Here is a 12,431-nt window from a genome sequence, read left to right as displayed (position 1 = left end):
GCTGCCAATCTGCGCCTACGGCCCCTCCGACCACCACCAATCACTCACACACATTCACACACAGGCAAAGGTGGGTGAAGTGTCTTGCCCAAGGACACAACGACAGTATGCACTCCAAGCGGGATTCGAACCGGCTACCTTCCGGTCGCCAGCCGAACACTTAGCCCATTGTGCCATCTGTCGTCCCGACAACTTGTCATCCCGACAAATAGAACAACTTGTCGGACAACTTTAGGCTGTGCACGCCATACGCAAGAAGAAGAAGAAGAAGCCCAACATGCCCACACCGACCAACATGCCCCATCAACACTAGTTCCACCTACCTGCGTTTGGCCCATATCCCTGTAAACCTGTCCTATCCATGTACCTGTCTAAATGTTTCTAAAGGGCCTGTCCCACTTGGGCTATTTTTAGGCAACTGCCGGCGACTGGACCCCCCCCCCTCGACATAAAATTTGAAATAGAATCATTACTTTAACTACAAAAGAAAACCGAAGTTTGCACTGGCGCCAACCTACGTCACCTGGTGACAACGTACGTTAACCTGGCGACAACTACGACAGCACCTACGTCAGGAGAAGTCAAGCTACGCTCATTGGCGTCAAGCCCACCGTCGCCGACCGTCTCCGAAAATGTTTCAACATGTTGAAAATCCAGCGGCGACCAGAAAGACGCTACGACTCTTTGGGCAGCTGAGGAGACGACTCACGACCATACAAGCAACACCCCGGCGACCACGTGGCAACAGCCTAGTCGCCTGTAGTCGCTTAAAAAATCGTCTGTGGGACAGGCCCTTTAAACTTTGTGATATTACATGGCTCTACTACCTCCTCTGGCAGCTCGTTCCATACACCCACCACCCTCTGTGTGATAAAGTTACCGCTGAAATCTTTCACCCTGCACCCTAAACCCATGCCCTCTGGTTCTTGATTCCCCTGCTCTCTGTGCGAGAGACTCTGTGCGTCTACCCAATCTATTCCTCTCATGATTTTGTACGCCTTTATGAGATCACCCCTCATCCTCTTGCGCACCAAGGAATGGAGTCCTAGCCTGCTCAATGTCTCCCTGTAGCTCATGCCCTTGAATCCTGGCAACATCCTCGTAAGTTTTCTCTGCTCCCTTTCCAGATTCACAACATATTTCATAGTCACAGATGGATGCAGTGTGGAAACGGGCCCTTCAGCCCAACCTGCCTACACCAGCCAACATGTCCCGGCTGCTCGAGTCCCACTTGCCTGTGTTTGGTTCATATCCTCCAAACCTGTCCTATCCATGTATCTGTCTAATAGTTTCTTAAACGTTGGGATAGTCCCAACTATCTCAACTACCTCTTCTGGCAGCTTGTTTCAAGCACCCACCACCCTTTGTGTGAAACAGATTCCCCTCAGATTCCTATGAAATATTTTTCCCTTTACCTTAAACCTATGTCCTCTGTTCCTCAATTCCCCAACTCTATAAGATCACCCTCTCTGCGCTACATGGAGAAGTGACCCAGCCTACTCAACCTCTCCCTTTAGCTCAGACCCTCGAGTCCTGGCTCCCAACATCCTCATAAATTCTCTCTGTACCCTTTCCAGCTTGACAACATCTTTCTAATAACATGGTGCCAAGAACTGAACACAATACTCTAAATGCGGTCACACCAATGTCTTATACAAATGCAATATGACCTCTCAACTTCTTTTCTCAATACTCTAAGTATTAGAAGGAAAGTGGATGAAGTGAGGCTCAGTTAGAGGTTGGTAGATATGACATTGTGGGGATTACAGAGACGTGGCTGCAGGAGGATCGGGACTGGGAACTGATTATTCAAGGTTATACGTCCTATAGAAAGGACACGCAGGTGGGCAGAGGAGGGAGGGTAGCTCTGCTGGTGAGGGATGGAATTCAGTCCCTTGCGAGGGAAGACATAGGGACTGACGATGTTGACTCGCTGTGGAGAGAATTGAGGAATTGTAAAGGTAAGAAGACACTAATGTGAGTTATCTACAGGCCCCCAAACAGTAGCCTGGATATAGGATTCAAGTTGCAGCAGGAGTTAAAATTGGCATGTAACAAAGATAATGCCACTGTGGTTATGGGAGATTTCAATATGCAGGTAGACTGGGAAAATCAGGTTGGTTCTAGATCCCAAGAAAGAGAGTTTGTAGAATGCCTCCGAGATGGATTCTTAGAGTAGCTTGTAATGGAGCCGACCAGAGAGAAGGCAATTCTGGATTTAGTGCTGTCTAATGACCTGATTTAATAAGGGAATAATCAAGTTAAAGGAATCGCTAGGAGGTAATGATCATAATATGATAACTTTTAATCTGCAATTTGAGAGGGAGAAGGTTAAATCAGAAGTGGCAGTGTTGCAGTTGAACAAAGGGGACTATGAAGGCATGAAAGAGGAACTGGCCAAGGTCGACTGGAAAGGGATCCTAGCAGGAATGAGGGCGGAACAGCAATGGCAGGAATATCTCGGCATAATCCAGAAGATGCGGGGTCATTTCATTCCAAAAAGGAAGAAAGATTCTAAGGGGAGTAAGAGGCAACCGTGGCTGACAAGAGAAGTTAGGGATAGAATAAAACTAAAAGAAAAGATGTATAACATAGCAAAGAGTAGCCGGAAGACAGAGGATTTTGGAAACTTTGAAAGGACATCAAAATGTAACAAAAAGGGCAATATGGGGTGAAAAGATGAAGTACGAAGGGAAGCTGGCCAGGAATATAAAGAAGGAAAGTAAAAGCTTCTCTCAGTATGTTAAGAGAAAAAGATTAGTAAAGACAAATGTGGGTCCCTTGAAGGCAGAAACAAGTGTGGGAACAAGGAAATGGCAGAGGAGTTGAACAGGTAATTTTGTTCTGTCTTCACTAAGGAAGACACAAACAATCTCCCAGATGTACTGGAGGACAGAGGATCTAGTGAGACAGAGGAACTGAAAGAAATTTGCATTAGGCGAGAAATAGTATTGGGCAGACTGATGGAACTGAAGGCTGATAAATCCACAGGGCCTGATGGTCTGCATCCCAGGGTCTTCAGGGAGTTGGTTCTAGAAATCGTGGATGCATTGGTGATCATTTTCCAATGTTCTATAGATTCAGGATCAGTTCCTGTGGATTGGAAGGCAGCTAATGTTATCCCACTTTTCAAGAAAGGAGCGAGAGAGAAAACGGGGAATTACAGGCCAGTTAGCCTGACATCAATGGTGGGGAAGTTGCTGGAGTCAATTATTAAAGAAGTAATAATGGGGCATTTGGATAGTAGTAAATTGATTAGTCCAATGTCAACATTGATTTATGAAGTGGAAATTGACTAGTCTTCTGGAATTTTTTGAGGATGTGACAAGTAAAATGGATGAAGGAGAGCCAGTGGATGTAGTGTATCTGGACTTTCAGAAAGCCTTTGATAAGGTTCCATACAGGAGATTAGTGGGCAAAATTAGAGCACGTGGTATTGGGGGTAGGGTATTGACATGGATAGAGTATTGGTTGGCAGACAGGATGCAAAGAGTAGGAATAAACGGGTCCCTGTCAGAATGGCAGGCAGTGGTGAGTGGAGTGCCGCATGGCTCGGTGCTGGGGCCACAACTGTTTACAATATATATTAATGATTTAGAGGATGGAATTTAGATGATGATTAGAAAAGTAACATTAGCAAATTTGCAGATGACACAAAGCTGGGTGGCAGAGTGAACTGCAAAGAGGATGCTAGGAGGTTGCAGGGTGACTTGGACAGGTTGAGTGAGCGGGCAGATGCATGGCAGATGCAGTACAATGTAGATAAATGTGAGGTTGTCCACTTTGGCGGCAAGAACAAGGAGGCAGATTATTATCTCAATGGTGTAATATTAGGAAAAAGGGAAGTGCAACGAGACCTGGGTGTCCTTGTACACCAGTCACTGAAAGTAAACATGCAGGTACAGCAGGCAGTGAAGAAAGCTAATGGCATGTTGGCCTTCATAACAAGAGGATGTGAGTATAGGAGTAAAGAGGTCCTTCTGCAGTTGTCAACCACATCTGGAGTATCGTGTGCAGTTTTGGACTAATTTGAGGAAGGACATCCTTGTGATTGAGGCAGTGCAGCCTAGGTTCACGAGGTTAATCCCTGGGATGGCAGGACTGTCATATGAGGAAAGATTGGAAAGACTAGGCTTGTATTCACTGGAATTTAGAAGGATGAGAGGATATCTTATAGAAACATATAAATTTATAAAAGGACTGGTCAAGCTAGATGCAGGAAAAATGTTCCCAATGTTGGGGGAGTCCAGAACTAGGGGCCACAGTCTAAGAATAAAGGGGAGGCCATTTAAAACTGAGATGAGAAAAAACTTTGTCACCCAGAGAATGGTGAATTTGTGCAATTCTCTGCCACAGAAGGCAGTGGAGGCCAATTCACTGGATGAATTTAAAAGAGAGTTAGATAGAGCCCTTGGGGCTACCGGAATCAAGGAATATGGGGAGAAGGCAGGCACGGGGTACTGATTGTGGATGATCAGCCATTATCACAATGAATGGCGGTGCTGGCTCGAAGGGCCAAATAGCCTCCTCCTGCACCTATGTTCTCTGTTTCTAAATGTCTATGAAGGCCAATGTGCTAAAAGCTTTGTTGACCACCTTATTCACCTGCAACTCGACCGTCAAGGAACCATACGCCTGCTCTCCTCGATCCCTCTGCTCTACAACACTCCCCTGAGGCCTACCATTCACGGTGTAGGCCCTGCCCTTGTTAGATTTCCCAAAATCCAACACCTCACATTTTTGCTGTATTAAATTCCATCAACCATTCCTCAGCCCACTTGACCAATCGACCCAGATCCTCCGTAAACTTTTCACAACCATCTTCACTATCTGCAAAACCACCCACTTTTGCACCATCAGCAAACTTGCTAATCTTGCCGCGTCTGTTCTCATCCAATTAATTGACGTAGATGACAAACAGTAACGGGCCCAGCACTGAACACTGAGGCACACCACTAGTCACAGGCCTCCAGTATGAGAATCAGCCTTCCACCATCAACCTCTGCTTCCTTCCATGGAGCCAATTTTCTATCCATTCCTTCCTACCACATGGTGCCCAGAACTGAACACTATACTGGTAATGTGGCCTCGCCAACATCTTATATAACTGCAACATGACCTCCCAACTTCTATACTCAATATGATGAAGGACAACAACTTACATAACATGTGAACAGAACAAAACATGCCCGGCCAGTTGAAAGTAAAATTGAACGAGAAAAGGGAAAGATCAGAGGGCAGACAACCCAATTACATCATGTTCACTCCAGAGATGGTAACTTAACTTAACTTAAAGAATGAACCGACTAGGCTTATATTCACTGAAATTTAAAGGATGAGAGGGAATGTTATGGAGATTCTTAAGGGATTGGGCAGCCTAGATGCAGGAAATATGTTCCCGATGTTGGGGGAGTCCAGATCCAGGGGTCGCAGTTTAAGAATAAGGGGTAGGCCATTTAAGACTGAGATGAGGAAAAACTTTTAAACCCAGAGAGTTGTGAATCTGTGGAATTCTCTGACACAGAATGCAGTGGAGGTCAATTCTCTGGATGCTTTCAAGAGAGAGTTAGGTAGAGTTTTCAGGCTAACAAGGGATATTGGGAGAAAGCAGGAATGGGGTACTGATCATATTGAATGACAGTGCTAGCTTGAAGGGCCGAATGATTACTGCTCCATATTTTCTATGTTTCTATGTTTCTACAGCTACCTTTTAAGGTGGGATATAATTGTAGGGGATCTGCTGGTCCCAATCCTGTCCCCACTAATCCTACACATGCACCAGCTCCCAGTTCATCGTTTCATAGCTATTCACAGCACCTCAGTACTCGTTTCAATGGACTATTTCTGTACACTTTGCTAATCGGGATGGCAACATTTTATTAACATAGAAAAACATAGAAAATAGGTGCAGGAGGAGGCCATTCGGCCCTTCGAGCCAGCACCGCCGTTCATTGTGATCATGGCTGATCGTCCCCTATCAATAACCCGTGCCTGCCTTCTCTCCATATCCCTTGACTCCACTAGCCCCTAGAGCTCTATCTAGCTCTCTCTTAAATCCATCCAGTGACTTGGCCTCCACTGCCCTCTGTGGCAGGGAATTCCATAAATTCACAACTCTCTGGGTGAAAAAGTTTTTTCTCACCTCAGTCTTAAATTACCTCCCCTTTATTCTAAGACTGTGGCCCCTGGTTCTGGACTTGCCCGACATTGGGAACATCTTTCCTGCATGTAGCTTGTCCAGTCGCTTTATAACTTTATATGTTTCTATAAGATTCCCCCTCATCCTTCTAAACTCCAGTGAATACAAGCCTAGTCTTTTCAATCTTTCCTCATATGACCGTCCCGCCATCCCAGGGATCAATCTCGTGAATCTACGCTGCACTGCCTCAATCACAAGGATGTCCTTCCTCAAATTAAGAGACCAAAACTGTACACAATACTCCCGGTGTGGTCTCACCAGAGCCCTATAACTGCAGAAGAACCTCTTTACTCCTATACTGAAATCCTCTTGTTATGAAGGCCAACATTCCATTAGCTTTCTTCACTGCCTGCTGTACCTGCACGCCAACTTTCAGTGACCGGTGTACAAGGACGCCTAGGTCTCGCTGCACCTCCCCCTTACCTAACCTAACCCATATAACCATATAACCACATAACCATATAACAATTACAGCACGGAAACAGGCCATCTCGACCCTTCTAATCCATGCAGAACCGGTATTCTCCCCTAGTCCCATCTACCTGCACTCAGACCATAACCTTCCATTCCTTTCCCGTCCATATAACTATCCAATTTATTTTTAAATGATAAAATTGAACCTGCCTCCACCACTTTCACTGGAAGCTCATTCCACACAGCTACCACTCTCTGAGTAAAGAAGTTCCCCCTCATGTTACCCCTAAACTTCTGTCCCTTAATTCTGAAATCATGTCCTCTTGTTTGAATCTTCCCTACTCTCAGTGGGAAAAGCTTATCCACGTCAACTCTGTCTATCCCTCTCATCATTTTAAAGACCGCTATCAAGTCCCCCCTTAACCTTCTGCGCTCCAAAGAATAAAGACCTAACTTGTTCAACCTATCTCTGTAACCTAGTTGCTGAAACCCAGGCAACATTCTAATAAATCTCCTCTGTACTCTCTCTATTTTGTTGACATCCTTCCTATAATTAGGCGACCAAAATTGTACACCATACTCCAGAATTGGCCTCACCAATGCCTTGTACAATTTTAACATTACATCCCAACTTCTATACTCAATGCTCTGATTTATAAAGGCCAGCACACCAAAAGCTTTCTTTACCACACTATCTACATGAGATTCCACCTTCAGGGAACTGTGCAGTTATTCCCAGATCCCTCTGTTCAACTGCATTCTTCAATTCCCTACCATTTACCATGTAGGTCCTATTTTGATTTGTCCTGCCAAGATGTAGCACCTCATACTTATCAGCATTAAACTCCATCTGCCATCTTTCAGCCCACTCTTCCAACTGGCATAAATCTCTCTGTAGACTTTGAAAATCTACTTCATTATACACAACACCACCTATCTTAGTATCATCTGCATACTTACTAATCCAATTTACCACACCATCATCCAGATCATTGATGTACATGACAAACAACAGTGGACCCAACACAGATCCCTGTGGCACCCCACTAGTCACTGGCCTCCAACCTGACAAACAGCCATCCACCATTACTCTCTGGCATCTCCCATTCAGCCACTGTTGAATCCATCTTGCTACTCCACCATTAATACCCAACCATTGAACCTTCTTAATCAACCTTCCATGAGGAACCTTGTCAAAGGCCTTACTGAAGTCCATATATACAACATCCACTGCTTTACCCTCATCAATTTCCCGAGTAACCTCTTCAAAAAATTCAAGAAGATTAGTCAAACATGACCTTCTAGGCACAAATCCATGTTGACTGTTCCTAATCAGACCCTGTTTATGCAAATGCTTATATATATTATCTCTAAGTATCCTTTCCATTAATTTGCCCACCACTGACGTCAAACTAACAGGTCTATAATTGCTAGGTTTACTCTTAGAACCCTTTTTAAACAATGGAACAACATGCGCAGTACGCCAATCCTCCGGCACTATTCCATTTCTAATGACATTTGAAATATTTCTGTCATAGCCCCTGCTATTTCTACACTAACTTCCCTCAATGTCCTAGGGAATATCCTGTATTCCACTTTTCCACTTATCCACTTTTATATTTCTCAAAAGTGTCAGTACTTCCTCTTCTTTGAATCTCATAGTTTCCATAGCTACTCTACTTGTTTCCCTTACCTCACATAATTCAATATCCTTCTCCTTGGTGAATACCGAAGAAAAAAATTGTTCAATATCTCCCCCATCTCTTTTGGCTCTGCAGATAGCTGTCCACTCTGACTCTCTAATGGACCAATTTTATCCCTCGTTATCCTTTTGCTATTAATATAGCTGTAGAAACCCTTTGGATTTACTTTCACCTTACTTGCCAAAGCAACCTCATATCTTCTTTTAGCTTTTCTAATTTCTTTCTTAAGATTCTTTTTACATTCTTTATACTCCTCAAGCACCTCATTTACTCCATGCTGCCTATAACTATTGTAGATCTCCCTCTTTTTCTGAACCAAGTGTCCAATTTCTCTTGAAAACCATGGCTCTTTCCAATTTTTACTATTTCCTTTCAACCGAACAGGGACATAAAGATTCTGTACTCTTAAAATTTCACCTTTAAATGTCATCCATTTCTCTTCCACATCTTTCCCATAAAACAAACTGTCCCAATTTACTCCTTTTAAATCCTTTCGCATCTCCTCAAAGTTAGCCTTTCTCCAATCAAAAATCTCATCCCTAGGTCCAGTTCTGACCCTCTCCATAATTATATTGAAACTAATGGTATTGTGATCACTGAACCCCATTGAGATAATAATCTGCCCCCTTGTTTTTGCCGCCAAATTGGATAATCTCATATCATCTATATTATACTGCATCTGCCACGCTTCTGCCCAATTGCATATTGAACTATACGCTGGAAAAAAAAAATTCTGTGCATTTGCACGTGGCAATAAAGCACCATTGTAGTAAAAGGAGTAAGTAAGTAAGTGAGTAAGTACGTTTATTGGCCAAGTATTCACATACAACGAATTTGCCTTGGTGCTCCGACCAGAAGTAACAGCATGACATACAGTGACAATTACAAATGACTCAGAAAACACTAAACATTAATAATAATAATAAGAAACACAGACACATAGACAATAGGTGCAGGAGTGGGCCACTCGGCCATTCGTGCCAGCAGCGCCATTCAATCATGGCTTGGTTCTTGGTTCTTGGTTACTTGGTCCTCCAAAATATTCCAACTGGAATTTAAACTGGAGGTGATGAAGGGAGGAATTAAGCCAGAAAGGGTTATTGGGAAGAAAGTGCTACTTGAAATTTAGTTGCATCTGGATGGCTGATTCATCTTCTCCTCTCCACCGCATTCTCCTGCCTGCCTGCCCCTTGTTATCTTTGACAGAAATTTCAATCTCTGCTTTCAAAATACCCAAAGACTTGGCCTGCACAGTTGGCTGTGGCAATGAATTCCACAAATTCACCACCCTCTGGCTAAGGAAATTCCTCCTCATCTCCTCAGTTTAGTTTATTGTCACGTGCACGGAGGTGCAGTGAAAAGTTTGTGTTGTGTGTTATCCAGTTAGTGTAAAGACAATACATGATTCCAATCAAGCTGCTCACAGTGTACAGATATAGGATAAAGGGAATAATGTTTAGTGCAAGATAAAGTCCAGTATAAAGTCCAATTCAAGTTAGTCCGAGGGTCTCCAATGAGGTAGTAGATCAGGACCGCTCTCTAGTTGGTGATACAATGATTCAGTTGCCTAATAACAGCTGGGAAGAAAGAGAATCCTGTTTAGTGCAAGATTAAGTCCAATGAAGTTTAATTAAAGATAGTCCGAGGGTCTCCCATGAGGTAGCTAGTAGCTCAGGACCGTTCTCTAGTTGTTGATAGGATGGTTCAGTTGCCTGATAACAGCTGGGAAGAAACTGTCCCTGAATCTGGAGGTGTGCGTTTTCACACTTCTGTACCTTTAGCCTGAGGGGAGAGGGGAGAAGAGGGAGTGACTGGGGTGCGACTCGTCCTTGGTTATTCTGGTGGCCAACAATAAAAGCTTTTTGTTATACCCTCGATGCACGTGCCAATAATAAACTAAACATTGTATTAAAAATACTGCCTGCTCTATTAATTAACGATCATAGATAAACTGTGTTGGAAGAAACTGCAGATGCCGGTTTAAACAGAAGATAGACACAAAAAGCTGGAGTAACTCAGCAGGACAGGCAGCATGCTACCTGTACCACTCAGTTACCCCAGCCTCCAGCTATTTGTGTCTATCATACATAGTCATACAGCGTGGAAACAGGCCCTTTGGCCCCACTTGCCCACCTCGTCCAACTTGACCACCCCGTCCCACCTGTCCATGTTTGGCCCATATCCCTCCAAACCTGTCCTGTCTATGTACCTGTCTAAATGTTTCTTAAACGGTGGGACAGTCGCTGCCTCAACTACCTCCTAACCAGTCACATGCTGCCAGGCTAGGCAAGGTAGGCAGTGCCTACCCTGACTAAAATTATAAAATGGTCATTATTAATTATAAATAGTAAAGATTTCCAATTCATTTACTAAATTCAGTATTTATTATTAAATGGTTATTATTTTAATAATCGATCTTAGGTCGGCATAATGTTCCCGTGCCTTTCATCCGCTGCACATGTAATACGCCTAACTATGTACAACTCACGAGCCGTGGACGCTGCTTCGAGCCTTCACTCACAATGGGCAATAAAGGCAGTTGAAATCCTGCCTTTGCACCGTGGACTGCGCACGAGGTACCGTGGACTGCGCACGAGGTACAGCGCAAGCCCACAGTAGAGGAGACCGACCTGAGAATGCGCAGTTGTTAAAGAATTTTTAAAACACGACGGACTGGCTACAGGATCCATCTGTGCATGCGTGGTTTTACGATTTTCAGAGTGTGCGTGGAGTTTTACGATTTTTAAAAGTCGACTGAATGCCCAGTGCCTACCCTGAGTAATCACACACAGCACGTGCCTGCTCGTAACTGGTTAATTGGTTACATGGTTACATGGTTTCTTCATTGTCACCTGCACCAGGTACAGTGAAATACATTTTTTGCACACAGATCGGCAAGACTATCCCAGCACACAAGCACGGTCCCCCCAGTTAGTATATACATTGAGTCCATATACAAGAGGCACTATCACCTCTGGCAGCTTGTTCCATACACCCACCACCTTTTGTGTGAAAAAATGTGGAACGTATATCGACAGAAACAGAAAAAATATTATCCAAAAGAAATATTGAAATCATTCACAGCTGCCAGGAAATTATTCCATGTATCGAGAAGACACTTCATGATCCCATTAATCCTAGTCTCTCTGATGATCCCACAGTCTATTTGTTCTCGACAAGCCATTGCCTGATGATTGGAGCCACCAGGGTCTAGGAATCAGCACAGGCGTCAGGCATCAATTGACGCTGAGCGTTTGTCAGCACTGGGCCTGTACTCACTGGAGTTCAGAAGAATGAAGGGGTTCCTTATTGAAGTGTACAGAATATAACCATATAACCATATAACAATTACAGCACGGAAACAGGCCATCTCGGCCCTACAAGTCCGTGCCGAACACTTATTTTCCCCTAGTCCCATCTACCTGCACTCAGACCATAACCCTCCATTCCTTTCCCATCCATATACTTATCCAATTTATTTTTAAATAATAAAATCGAACCTGCCTCCACCACTTCCACTGGAAGCTCATTCCACACAGCTACCACTCTCTGAGTAAAGAAGTTCCCCCTCATGTTCCCCCTCATGAATAGTGAAAGGCTTGGATAGAGTGGATGTGGAGAGCATGTTTCCACTACTGGAAGAGTCTAGGACTCAAGGTCATAGCATCAGAGTTAAAGGATGTTCGTTTAGGAAGGAGATGAGGAGGAATTTCTTTAGTCAGATGGTGGTGAATACGTTGAATTCTTCACCAGAGAAGGCTGTGGCGAAGTCAGTGGATATTCTTAAGGCCGAGATAGATTGATTCTTGATTAGTACGGGTGTCAGAGTCTATGGGGAGAAGGCAGGAGAATGGAGTTCGGAAAGAGAGATAGATCAGCCATGATTGAATGGTGGAGTAGACTTGATGGGCCGAATGGGCTAATTCTACTCCTATGAACATACACATCACGGTGGAACGGTGGCGCAGTGGTAGGTTTGCTGCCTTACAAGTGCCAGAAATATGAGCAGAACGCAGGCAAATGTCACTAGCTTAGATGGGGAATGTTGGGCGGCAAGGATGAGTTGGGCCAAAGGGCTTGTTTCCATGCTGTGTGATTCTATGACTAGTGGCGGC

This window comes from Amblyraja radiata, chromosome 1 (genome assembly GCF_010909765.2).
Source record: "Amblyraja radiata isolate CabotCenter1 chromosome 1, sAmbRad1.1.pri, whole genome shotgun sequence".
In the NCBI taxonomy this organism is placed as follows: Eukaryota; Metazoa; Chordata; class Chondrichthyes; order Rajiformes; family Rajidae; genus Amblyraja; species Amblyraja radiata.
This window is presented reverse-complemented; position numbering follows the sequence as displayed.